Genomic DNA, 12,182 nt, shown 5'->3' with positions numbered 1-12,182 from the left:
CTTTGCCACATGGAGAAGGCCGTGGACACCTCAATAACACTAAACACTGTGTGTCCCTGGTCCTTTCGGGTTCCAGGCCCCTGAAGCCTGCCCCAGGGTCTCAGGTATCATATATGATGCCTTGGTCTGATCTCAGGGCCATTTCCTCTCAAATCCTTAGGTTTTATCGAAGAGAACCTGCATTTGAGCTGGGGTCTGCCTGCTCTTCAGAAGTTCCTTAAAGAACTGGTGGGATGAGCTCGCTTTGACGTAAGGTAAAATGAGAGTCATGCCAAATATGTTCAAGGTTAAGGGTTGAGGAATTTCATTTCTGAATTTACTGTTAGCTACGACTTGCTACTGCTCCTCCCAACAATTTTAAGTCCCATGATTAATCACAGTTTGTTCCTGTAAGCAAGTAAAGCAATGGGGGCCCTCGAAGGTGGATCCTGTTTCCCAGGCAAGTCTGAAGAGAGCATCTGCTGCAGTCATCAAGAGAAGGACCGAAGGATCTGGCCCCACTTTGGTGGACAGGAATGGATGAGAAGGAATTCCAGAAAAGGGAAGAGTCCTTGTCATAGACAGGTACCGCATGTGACACACTATATCTGTGCTCTTAGATGAGCCCTGAGACCCAGGCCAGCTCCTCTGATCTTTCTTTGGGCTAGAACTTGGGAGAGGCCCAGGGCCTTGGTCAGACTATGGTCCAGATGGAGCCTGAATCCTGCATCTGGTCCAGGCACCTTCATCCAAAAAGGACATGATGATGGATGGGCAGCTGGGGCCACTTTCTTCAACCACCACAGTTGCCGATCAGCCTCTTCCCTCTTCTCTTTTAAATGCCTACTATCGCTCACTCAATTTGATCAGACCCTGACAGAATGTTAGGGACAATTAAAGATAATGTTTGGTTTCTCTAACTGGCAAAGAAGCCACCTGCAACAACCTGGGATAATCAGGCATGTCTCTTTGACTTCTCTTGGCCCATCAGCAGCTTCCATGACCACCCTGGCCCTGGGTACCACGACTCTGTCATGGGCATGGACCCAGAGCCTGACATCTTCCCTAAGGCTCTGTCCATACCAGAAGGCTGAGTCGCCTACATAGTTTGGGCATGCAAGGCCACGATGAGACTACACCTTGTGTCTTCCTAGGAGATGAGGTACCTAGCAGCTAGGGCAAGGCCATTCTATCTAGAACAGAGAGACCAATAATTGTAGCAACCGCCACTGCATCATTTATTGTGTGTTTACAGCACCCCTAGATGCGCCATGACTTTCCACACCTTAACTCCTTTGATCTTCACCACGGCCTTTGAGGTAAGCATTACGTTTGTTTCCATTTGACAGCCAAGGAAGGGAAGCATTAATATCTATGAATCACCTCCTCTATGCCAGCTGCTTTACTTAGAGCATTGCGTATATCATCTCGCTTTCCCTCCCAGCAGCTCTGTGAGATGGTGCTCATTTCACAGACGGGGACACTGGAAGCTTGGAAGACAGTAAGTAACTTGTTGGAGACCACAGAATTTATTAGCTTTAGAGGTAGGGCACTCAATCCCATGCAATCTGGCTCCAGAGTGCCCCCTGTGGCCACCTCAGGACCCGGATGGGCTTCAGCAGCTGCTTGCTGCTGGAGGCGCCCCAGATCCCCAGGTCCTCCTCATGGTTCCGCTCCACCATGCTCTCTGAGATGACCCCGGTGTCCAACTTCGAGTAGAAGGAGATCAGTCTCCTGGCCTGTCAGAACACCTGGCGGCAATGCGGTGACTCCTTCTGAGGCCTTTAAGTGTTGAAGGCAGGGTGAGGGCTGGGAAGGGAGCTCTGGAGGGGGTAAACTCCCTCCTTTTTGGGGGTGCTGAGCTGACACTTCCCTCAGAGAGCCTTGGAAAACGAGTGCATTAGAAACACCGTGGTTAAACCCAATCCATACAAGTAGTGAGGGTTGGGGAAGGGGGCAGAATGGCATAGGAGAATTTTTACATAATAACAACCATATGTCCTGAAAGAATGGGAATGGTTTTCCCTTTTTGCACAAGGGCCCTAGAAACTCCTTCAGGAAATTGGCTTCAACTCCCTGATTAAGTTAAACTGAACGTGTCAGAAAGGCAGATGAAGTGAAAACGTGCCTTCAAGCATCTTGTGGCTTCTGACATTCCTGACCATGAACCATATTAAATTGACAGAGATACTGTATGTAGACAAAGAAAACATCAGTGTTATCTTGGGTGAAATTAAATCCTTCGAAGATCAGCTTGTTCATTTTCCGAAAGCTCTCTAGGTAGACTTGAAATTCAATCTCATACTGACTGAGTTATTCGAAAGAAAAATTCACGTAGAAAAGAATGCGCATTGTCTGCTGGCATTTGGTCTTAATTTTAAATACTATGGTAAATAGTATTAAAACACTGGTCTGCCCACCTAATGGAAGCATTATACAAAGACTTGTTTCCAGCATCATTTTCAACACTCACTAATAAGAACCATAATTAGGGTCTTTTAAAATCCCCCTATTCATGAAAACTTGACCTTGAAATGAATAACAATGACCATATTGACTTCAGCCCCCCTTATTATGTGACTGCTCCATACACTTCCAATTTCCTAAGCATTTCTTTGTCAATTGGCATCAGATAATCGGCCCTTAAAGTGAAGCCATTTCCTCTTCGTTTTCTTACCTCATTATTCTGATTAGTGTGGAATGACACCACTTGAACTTTACGGTCAGTGTCAAAGAAAAACTGCCCAGTTCTTGCGCCTTCTTTTCCTTCTTTCCCTTCCTTCCACATTGTAGACTCGGTGTTGAGCAATTCCTAAGAAACTTTTTATAGGACAGGAAAAGACTTTATTACCGAGGAAGACAAAGCAATTCTGAAGATTTTGAAAGCTGTGACTCAAAGCGCACTGTTGAACACAGACATCAGAATCAAAGGATTCTAGGACAACTGACAGCTAAGAATCATGACCCAGGATGGCAAGAATCAAGCTTTGGAGCCTCAAGTTTGAAAATGGAGTGATTTTTGTTCTTCAAAGTTTCCGAGGAAATCTGGGCAGGCATCTGATCTATGGGTGATGCCAGCTCGACACGATGTTGACATAAGGGAAGCCATATTGTAGAACAGAAACCACACTGTAACTTTACATGACCTCTGACTAACTAGCCTTACATGTTCTGGAGATTTTGTGGCCCCTTCTAGCTTCTTTAAGATGATAACTCGGTTATTTTGAGTTCCTTGGGAATGTGATGACCCTGTCAGAGAGCCTATGCTGATAGCCATCATCAATGACAACTGAAAGATCAGGGTGTAGGGCGTTGCTCCATTCTCTGATGTATATCCAGTAAAACAAAGGACTATCAGGAACTTGGACCAGATGTCTGCCCCACCCAGAGACCAGCCATCTCCCCAACCTGGAGATCAGCCCGATATATGGCCTGTAGTCTTTGTTCTGTGAGATGGTTCTTTCGGACATGAGGTGGTCTTCTTCCCTCTTGCCAGCAAGCTGTAATAAAGTCCTTTCTCTCCTCCCATCTTGCCTCCTGACCATTGTCCTGTCTTGCGGCAAGCAGAGGAGCCCACTTGGGCAGTAACATGGGCACCCCCACCATGTGTACTGGACCTTCATGGGGACCAAATGAAGCTTTGAAAAGAGCCCTCCCTTAACACGGCTGAGGAAGGCTTATTCTTTAGAGATGTGAGACGGTTTACGAAGTGCTCTTACTGAAACCAAAGTGGGTTCTTTCCTGGCGAGTTAAATCAGACTCTCCACCAGACGTAGTTGTCTCACAAAGTGAAGTATATTTGCTGCAAACAGGAGACCCTGAGGAATCACTTCCAGAGTCATGGCATCCCTGAACAAAGGGAAGCAGGGAAGTTTATTTCAGATGGGGAACGAATATTCAAAAGGAAGAGGTGGGTATCCACTTGCGCAGACTCAGTTGGAAAACACGCTTCCACATACACTGCAGGGTATGGTAATAAGGCCTAACTGCTCCTGCAGAGATCTTAGCATTACAAATAAGGCAAAGGTCATAGGCGTAGCTCTCATGGTGAGGCTTGGTCTGGTTCAGGGTGGTTGGTGACTGCATCTCCTTTACATAACAAAAGGAAAAAGAACAATTTGGAAAAACTGATGAGGATTTTAGGCTGGTTATTTTTAAAACTACAGATGAGAAGCAGGCTCCGAGGACTGGAATTTTGCTTGCCCTTTTGAGAGACATTTGCATTTGTGAAGGAAGGGGGAGGATGAGCTTGTAGGGACCTGAAATTGGCCACCCCAAGATATGACTCTTTGGCATAGGGATTGTTTTGGGCTGATTGCTTTTGATGAACTGGGACAGGAAGGAGGCTCTGGGGAATGGAACTTGCCCTTGTTGGGACACATTTACATTTGTAAGGTAAATCTCTATCTGTAAAAGGTGCCTCCCTCTCTGTACCAGGAATAAGAGGAGAGATGACCTTGTCCCTAGAAACTCTTAATGGGGAAGGCAAGAACTTAAGTTGGTTGTTGTCTGGCAAACTCATGTAACTGGTTTAGGGTGGTGGCTTCTAACCTTTCTGACCTTTACTTAATCCGATTTGATTCTTGTCTAAAAGTCATGGGATCACCCAATGACCAGACCTCACCTGCACTGGTACCATTTTAACTTTTTTTCGTGTTCTTTCCTTTGTCTTGTAAAGAGATGAATCGCATACCTATGCCTTAAATTTAGCTCTAACCCTCAACTTGGGGCAGCAGAAGCTCTGACTGCCCATGGGCCCTGTCCCCATGCTATTCCACACTATTCTCTAAATAAAAGAGAACTACTGCCAGATCTTGAGAGTCCAAGAAATCTTTCTTTCGACTCCTCGGCTCACTGACCCTGCATCAAAACTACTAAAATTCCAAACCCACCCTTGAGTTCCTTGGGGTGACAGTGCTGCTGACCTTCCTCAGTCAGAAGCTGTTGGAAGAATACTCCACATGACTGAAGGTGTCCTAGTTTCTACGTCCATTGGCTCTTCCATGGGTGCAGCTCGCTCTTCTCCCTCCTTGGTATCAGCTCCAACAAAGGACAACCCTCTCCTACAGAAACAGCCATTCTGAAATCCAAGGATTCCACTGATCCATCATTTTCAAGGATCTCTGTTTCCGAGTTGTTATGTAACTCATATCCTCTTGTGGGACATTTCACTTTCTTTTGATCTTTAAACTTCTCTGCTATCTCCTTGAGATAAAGAACGAGTATTTACAGGTGAGACTGGCGTAGAGTTATACGTGAAAGCTGAGCGATCAAAATAGCCACAGCAAATGAAAACAAGCCTTATGCTGTCTCCAGGATAAATGATGGAAACAGACTCACCGGCAAATCAAAATGTATTGCTTTCCAGTTCATTTCAAGCTCATTTGATTTCCACTTAATGATAATTTTATTTGTGAAAGTAATGAAAGTGACAGAGAATTAGATATTTTCCCTCCGGAAATCACTTAAAATTTAAAGATAAGTGATGTGTTCTGTTTTTGTAATAATCAGTATTTTGAATGATATTTTAAACAAAAATTTCACATTTCTTAACCCTCCCCCACTATCCAAGTAACTTCTAGATTATAGCATTTACAGTAGCACCAATTTTCCCTTCTTCCGCTCCCTTTCTACTCTTTGATACTGTGTTTCAGACTTTAACAGTCACTTCTAAATTGGCATTAATTCTAAAGATTCTGGCCATTTTTGATAAATATCATTGAGAGGAAAATGATGTCCCAGGCTGCATTCCCTGGACACTGCCATAGGTAGCTATCTGGTGCTGAGATCTCATTCAAGTTACCTCTCCATTGAGTAGTCTTTCCCAAGTTCATCCTCTCATTGTTCCCCACCGTCACTGCCAACTCATCACCTTGGCCTTGTAGAGTTCCTTATGGTTGAACAATGATTTATTGATTACAGTACAGTCACATGGACAGCCACTTACTGTCTTTACTACCAAGCAGTTGATTATCCTAATTTTGCACAAGAGGAAACCAAAGTTCAGTGAAAAGCAGTGTCTTCCCAAGCCTACACAGCAAATAAGATTAGGCAGTGCTAGAATCCACACCAATGGGTCAGTCTGGGCTCCTTCCAGCAGGCCACACAGGGCTGTGGTCTATCTTGAGGCCATTTGTGGTGGGACTACTTTTTATCCCTGTGAAGCCCTCCGAGAGACTGATTGAGTGCTGTAGGTGTTTAGTTAAGTGTTATCGAAGGACTGTAAGAAAGTGTGAGAAGAAGATAGCAATCATATAAGTAAGACTATCGTAGTCTTGTTAAGTGAGACAAGTATGGAAGATTCCCAATGTGGGACATGTCAACAGAACCTCCAGACCTTTCCTGCTCTGACCATGAGAAAAGATTGTCAAAAAGATGCCCATGGATCCGGGGGCCGGCCTGGTGGTGCAGCCATTGGGTACGCACGTTCCGTTTCAGCAGTCCAGGGTTCACTGGTTCAGATCCCGGGTGTGGACCTGAGGACTGCTTGTCAAGCCATGCTGTGGCAGGTGTCCCACATATAAAGCAGAGGAAGATGGGCACAGATGTTAGCTCAGGACCAGTCTTCCTCAGCAAAAAAAGGAGGGTTAGCAGCAGATGTTAGGTCAGGGCTAATCTTCCTCAAAAAAATAATAAAGTAAAATACAAAAGATGTCCATGAATCCTTAAATTTATTCTGGCTAAATATGTAAGAACTTTGAACTGTGGCTATTAACAATTAATATTGAAAGCATGATCTAAGTACCAGAAATCTAAGTACATTTCTCAATTTCTGTTCCCTAAATAATAAAGAAACAATGATTTGTAATTGTTAAACAACGCTCTTTCCTCCAAACATGCAAGCCCTAAATCTTTTACTCATTCCATGAGGACAAACATAGTTACTCCATTTCCCTTGTTTTTCAAACATTTGACCATTTTGTGAGCCCCTCTGTGAGCCAGCTTTATGATAGTGCCATTCAATTTGAAGACTAAAACCGGACATGGTTTTATAATGATGGCCCAATGCACGCCACATATCATTTTAAACTGTCTTCGTGACACTATTCTGTAACACTACTCCATTATTGACTCACACTGGTCAGGAACTGACTCTAGATCTTTCTCAGGAATATGTATATTGGATGTCTTCATTTCTTGATCCTTAATTACGATTCGAGTGGTTCATTCTACGCCCATACCTCTATTGCATTGCTTCCTGTTTGCACTAGAACAACCACAGAACAGCCTGGACCAAACCATTTCCTTTTTCTTTTGATATTTGTGTACGTGCTGCTCCAGGCAGTGTGTGCAAACTGCAGCTGTGGCAAGTGTGGTGAGCGTGGTGTTCTCAGGAAACTAAGAGAGGTTGTCAAGAGGGCTTAGGAAAACACCGTGGTGCTGGCATCAGCAGTGGAGGGGGTGAAGGGGAAGTGGAGCGGGGCTGACTCTTTCACTGACTCATCCTGACTCCCAGTTTGTCTCCTCTCCCAGGTCACTTGGGTCAGAGCAGGAACTTCCTGCATAAGTGGAGCTCCCCTAGATGCCTACAAGGTGAGGTCAGCAGTACACGACTTCTCTCTAATAGCTTTCAGTTTACTGTAATCTGTGAGCTGGCAAATTTAATACTGTGTCTCTTGGATGGTAAGGGCAAAAGAACCGGAACAGAACCCACACTTTGCATATTTGTGCATTCATTCATTCCTTTGTTCATTCCTCCAACGTACTTTTGGAACTCCTACTGTGTGTAAAGTGTTACGCTAGGCTCTAGGCGCACAAGGAGTCCTGCATGAGGAGCTCAGGGTCAGTGGATTCCCCAGCAAACTCTTTGCCAGGGCCTTCCACGAACCCTAGAAGAGAAAGAAGGTGCAGCTTGAACAGATTTCCACATGGAAGCCAGTATCTGAAGCCATGCTGCTTGGATAGGAATACAGCATTAAGTTAGAGCAGAGAGAACATGAGCCTAGAGGCCATCAGGCCTAACTATGTCACTTACTAACTGAGTAAACTCGGGCAGGTTACTTTCCCTTCTAAACTGTAAAATAGAGCTAAAAATAGAACTCCTCCCATAAGGTTGCTATGACAATCAAATCAATGTTTTATATGAAGTGCTTAGTACAATCACACGAAGGGAGAATTGCTTGAGGTTTTAACCCTTTCTTACCCTCCATCGCTTACCTCAATCTTTATTATTGGAAACAAGACAAAACAAAAATAAAGCCTGCTCCCTGTTTAATTTGGATTCAATGTTTGACCCAAAGTGACGCTTCGTAATTGGGTGCCATGGTTATTAGATGAAGCTTTGAACAAGTCCTAGGTAGATAAAATGCAAATTATGCACACAGATAGACCAGTGTCAAACACAATTAATTTGGTGGGTTTAGGGGGGCCTGTGTCGCTGAATACAAGGGCTCCATCATTTCCTGCGGCCTGTTGAATCCAGATTAACCAGGCAAAGCATTGTTGCTGTTGCTATTTTTCATAATAAAAGACTAAAGCAAATGAGGCGAGGTCAGCTAGGGTCACCAAAATGGCGGCAATTTCTTCCTGAACCAACATTTTGACGTTAGCAGGCCTTGCTCACTGCTCGTAAAGTTATGCTGAAAGCTATATGTAGGAAGCGAAATCATTAAAAATGAGTATGTGGACACAGTTGTGAAACTTTTTTTTTTTTTCTTCAAAAATAGGGGTCTGGGCATGAAAAAGAAAATATTGGATCAGTCATGCATCGTGAGATTAGCCAAGACACATGGGACCTTTCACCCCCGCTAATGTGAGGTGGCCAGCCATGGCCAGAGGTGTCCGGGAGCATTGGGCACTTGGCAGCTGTTGGTGGACCACAGTGAAATCAGATCCAAGGCCCAGGGGAGTTCTGGGGAACAGGTGCCCCCACCACACATGTTCACTGCATTTTGTGAAGACATGTAATCCCAGTGGCTAGGTGGCCCGAAAGATGAAATGACTCTGGGGCCCTCTCATATCCTCATCCATATCCTTGCTAATTCTCTGTCTCTTTCTTTCTCTTTTTCCTTCCTTCCATCCTTCCTTCCTTCCGTGTCTTCCTTCTTTTCATTTTATGCTCACTCATTTATTCTTCACATCCATGCACTGCATCCTTCCGAGAAATCTTTAAGCACCTACTATATTGTAGAGATGTGGAGGAAAATTTTATACACTCTCTCTGGTTAGAATTGGGGAGGACATTACAGGATTCTAAGAAAAGTTTGTTAATGTGTATGTGTGCATGTGAAGAGCAGGAAATAAGAAATTGCTAAGTTGGAATGAGACACTGGAAGGGAAAAGACATTTTTAGTTTGGTTCAGAGCAAGGATAAAAGGTCTCATAGCTTGAGGCTGATAAATCGCCGTTAAAATCAACACAGAAAGAAGAACTCAACGACAGACTGATGTCTGCATTCATCATAAAGTGAAAGATGATACTGTACCTTTTTTAAGTACATAAACAGAGCACTGATTTTTGTTCTTGGCTATTTGCTCTATTCTTATGTCACAGATTTACCTGGCGAGTCAGGAATTTTCCTTCTACTATCTATTCACAGACAGATGTGTATATAAAGTTTCCAAATAAATTGATCTCTGCTTTTGACATGAGTCCCTGTCACTGTTCTGGAAATTGTTGACAGCAGACCCAGGGCAGACCTTAAGAGGACACTTCAAGTGCTTCAGCGTCGCTCCTAAATGTCCCAGAAGATCTTGACCGTGACCACGCAGGCTTGATCGCAAATCTACAGAGTATATGTACTGTTCTACATCAAGGGCCAATTTCCTACAAAGAAGGAATGTTTTCAGGCAATTTTTCCTCTTCTCTCTTAACCTCTAGGTCATGGTCATTCTATACTTTTCACACCAACTGTACTCGCCTCTCAAATCTGTCAACTGGAACCAGGACCGGCTGTGGCGCTCCGCAGAGCCTCAGCTGAGGGATCTCACCCCCGAAGTCTTTGTGCGCAGCAACTGGGGCCACATGTGGCCAAATGGCAATTGAAAGGGCTGGTTCTCTAAACAAGCTCAGAGCGGAGACTGGAGACAGCCACTGGTGATGGAGCCTCTAATTAGCGAAGTTCGATCCCGCCCCCATTTTCTGAGAACTCACTGAATACCTGGAGGAGTTGCCTTAGGAATGTGTTTACTGCTAATAAAAGGTGACCTTTCCTGCGACTCTCCTGCCTCTTCAAACAAACAAGTCCTCCCCTGTCCCAGGCTCACATCTCTCGTCTTGTCCTTTGAACCTGTTACTATGCCCTTTGGCCCCAGAGGATGTCAGGCCAGGTTTCGGATTTCACTGGTATGCACTGGCTTTTTCTTTTATGATAAAAAATTCAAACATCAGGACTCTTTGCCAGACAAAGCAGGAGAACCGGGGAGTCTCTTGTCCTCCAACTGAATATGTTAGAGGAATGCACGCTGCGAGATGGACCCAAAAGTCACATTGATTTCTGCTGGCTTTGGAGGCTGTAGTTATCTTGGTGGGAGTCCATGTGTATGTGCCTTTTAAGGAAGAGAGAAGGCAGGATGGGCCGCCCCCAACCTTTATTGTCTCCTTTTCTTCCACACCATTTGTGGGGACAGGCTTTTGGGCAATACTGTGTTAACCAACCAGAGACTTCATTAGAATATTAAGATACTGATTGACTTTATTAAGTGATGAAAAGTGTTCACTGATAAGAAAAGACAGTGTTGATTGTCTAAGTTACTGCCCCATGAAAAAGCTGGGGGAGCTACAGTCTCGAGAATCTGCCATCACCTTCTCAGATAGAGCCAGTACCTGGGGAACAGAGAGACAAGAAAGACCCCGGGAATCCCTGGGAGGAAGAGGGAGGAAGGCCTGAGAGACATCCCAGGACCCACCTGGCAGAAGACCCCAAGAGAAAATGCAAATTGTGTGTATAGGATTCGCTAAGAGCAAGATTTTCTTTCTGGTCAGGGAGATTCCCTACACAGCGTCTCAGGCTCCAGACCTGACTAAGGGAACGTAAAGCTTCTTCCTACAGCTGTATTTTAGATACTATCTTGAGAAAGGAATATTAGCAGGAACTATAAAAGGCGTAACATTCCTAATCGTCCCTAAAAGCTTGTAGGTTAGAATGAACATTCTACAGGGGTTTCAGAGCACAAAGCAGGGTCCTCCCTACCCAGCTAAAATGCTTCCAGATACAGAGCGAGTGAATAATTGCATGGGATGCCCCGGCCTGAAGCTGTCACGAAAGGGCTGCAGGGAAGTGGGTCCAGACAGCCTGGCCGGGAGCAGGCCAGCACCTGCACTCCATCAAGGGGGCCCCAACCTGCCCAAGGGGAAACCGAGTCTGCCAGCCCTATCTCATCTTGTCTTCCAGTCACCTGGCGAGATGCAGAGAGTAATGATGTGTCTTGAGCGGGGTCTTGACCCGCTGTCCAGACAGGTTTGCAGTCTCTGGCTGGAAGAACGCGGCTGCCTGTCTGGCTTTCTTGATGTGTCCGCGAGGAACAGAACTCCTGTCACTGCCAAGCTGTCCCAGCTGACCGAGGCTGCTGTGGACAGAGACCTCTCTCCAGCTCTCCGGGAACTCCTGGCCAGCGTGTGGTCCAGGCAGCTCTCAGAGCTGGCTCGCTTGCTCACCTGGCACCGCCTGAGGATCCCACAGGACCACCGGGTCACCTCCCTCCTTTTCATCCTCCAGCTCTGCATGATGAAGAACGTGCAGAGAGTTCTTTACTGCTCTCTCAGGACAGTGAACTCAGACGCTCAGCTAATTCGGAGGAAAAGAGATTCATCAAATCTGTCCTTTTGCTTTGTGCAGACCAACCACCCAATTCACTGGTCTATTTTGGTAAAAATTCACATAGCACGGTAATTGAGATATATGTTTTATAGGCAGAGTGTGTTTGCTCTTTTATTAGGGGCTTTTAGCTCATCAAGATGGTGTTTGCAGAACCTGACAATGTGATAAATTTTGCTTATTTTAATCCTTTCCTTTTTTCCACCAGAGGTTAATTGTTTGGTATTATATGTTAAACTAACACTTTTGATGGGTTAAGAACCACTAAGGCCACTTAAATAAACAGACCATTCAGGTAAGAACAGAAAAGCCAGTGTAGACACAAACTATTAACTTCTGCACTGGGGCTGGTGTGTTAGCCGATTGACATCGAAAATGACATGTGGATTCATTCGGTGATTTTTAAAATACCCATTAACTATTAACAAGCATTAACTGTCTTTTTTGG

General features: G+C 44.9%; 1 long non-coding RNA gene across 1 annotated transcript; it reads left to right on the top strand.

Moving 5' to 3' along the window:
• The first annotated feature begins 403 nt into the window (after nt 1–403).
• Nucleotides 404–3,234, top strand: LOC124229195 (uncharacterized). The gene is made up of 3 exons (XR_006885834.1): nt 404–564; nt 1,235–1,298; nt 2,773–3,234. It is a non-coding gene; the product is annotated as an uncharacterized LOC124229195 (long non-coding RNA).
• The last annotated feature ends 8,948 nt before the right edge of the window (nt 3,235–12,182 follow it).

Source organism: Equus quagga, chromosome 17 (genome assembly GCF_021613505.1).
Source record: "Equus quagga isolate Etosha38 chromosome 17, UCLA_HA_Equagga_1.0, whole genome shotgun sequence".
In the NCBI taxonomy this organism is placed as follows: domain Eukaryota; kingdom Metazoa; phylum Chordata; class Mammalia; order Perissodactyla; family Equidae; genus Equus; species Equus quagga.
Note: the sequence above shows the minus strand (reverse complement) of the source record. Positions and strands in the feature narration are given on the sequence as shown.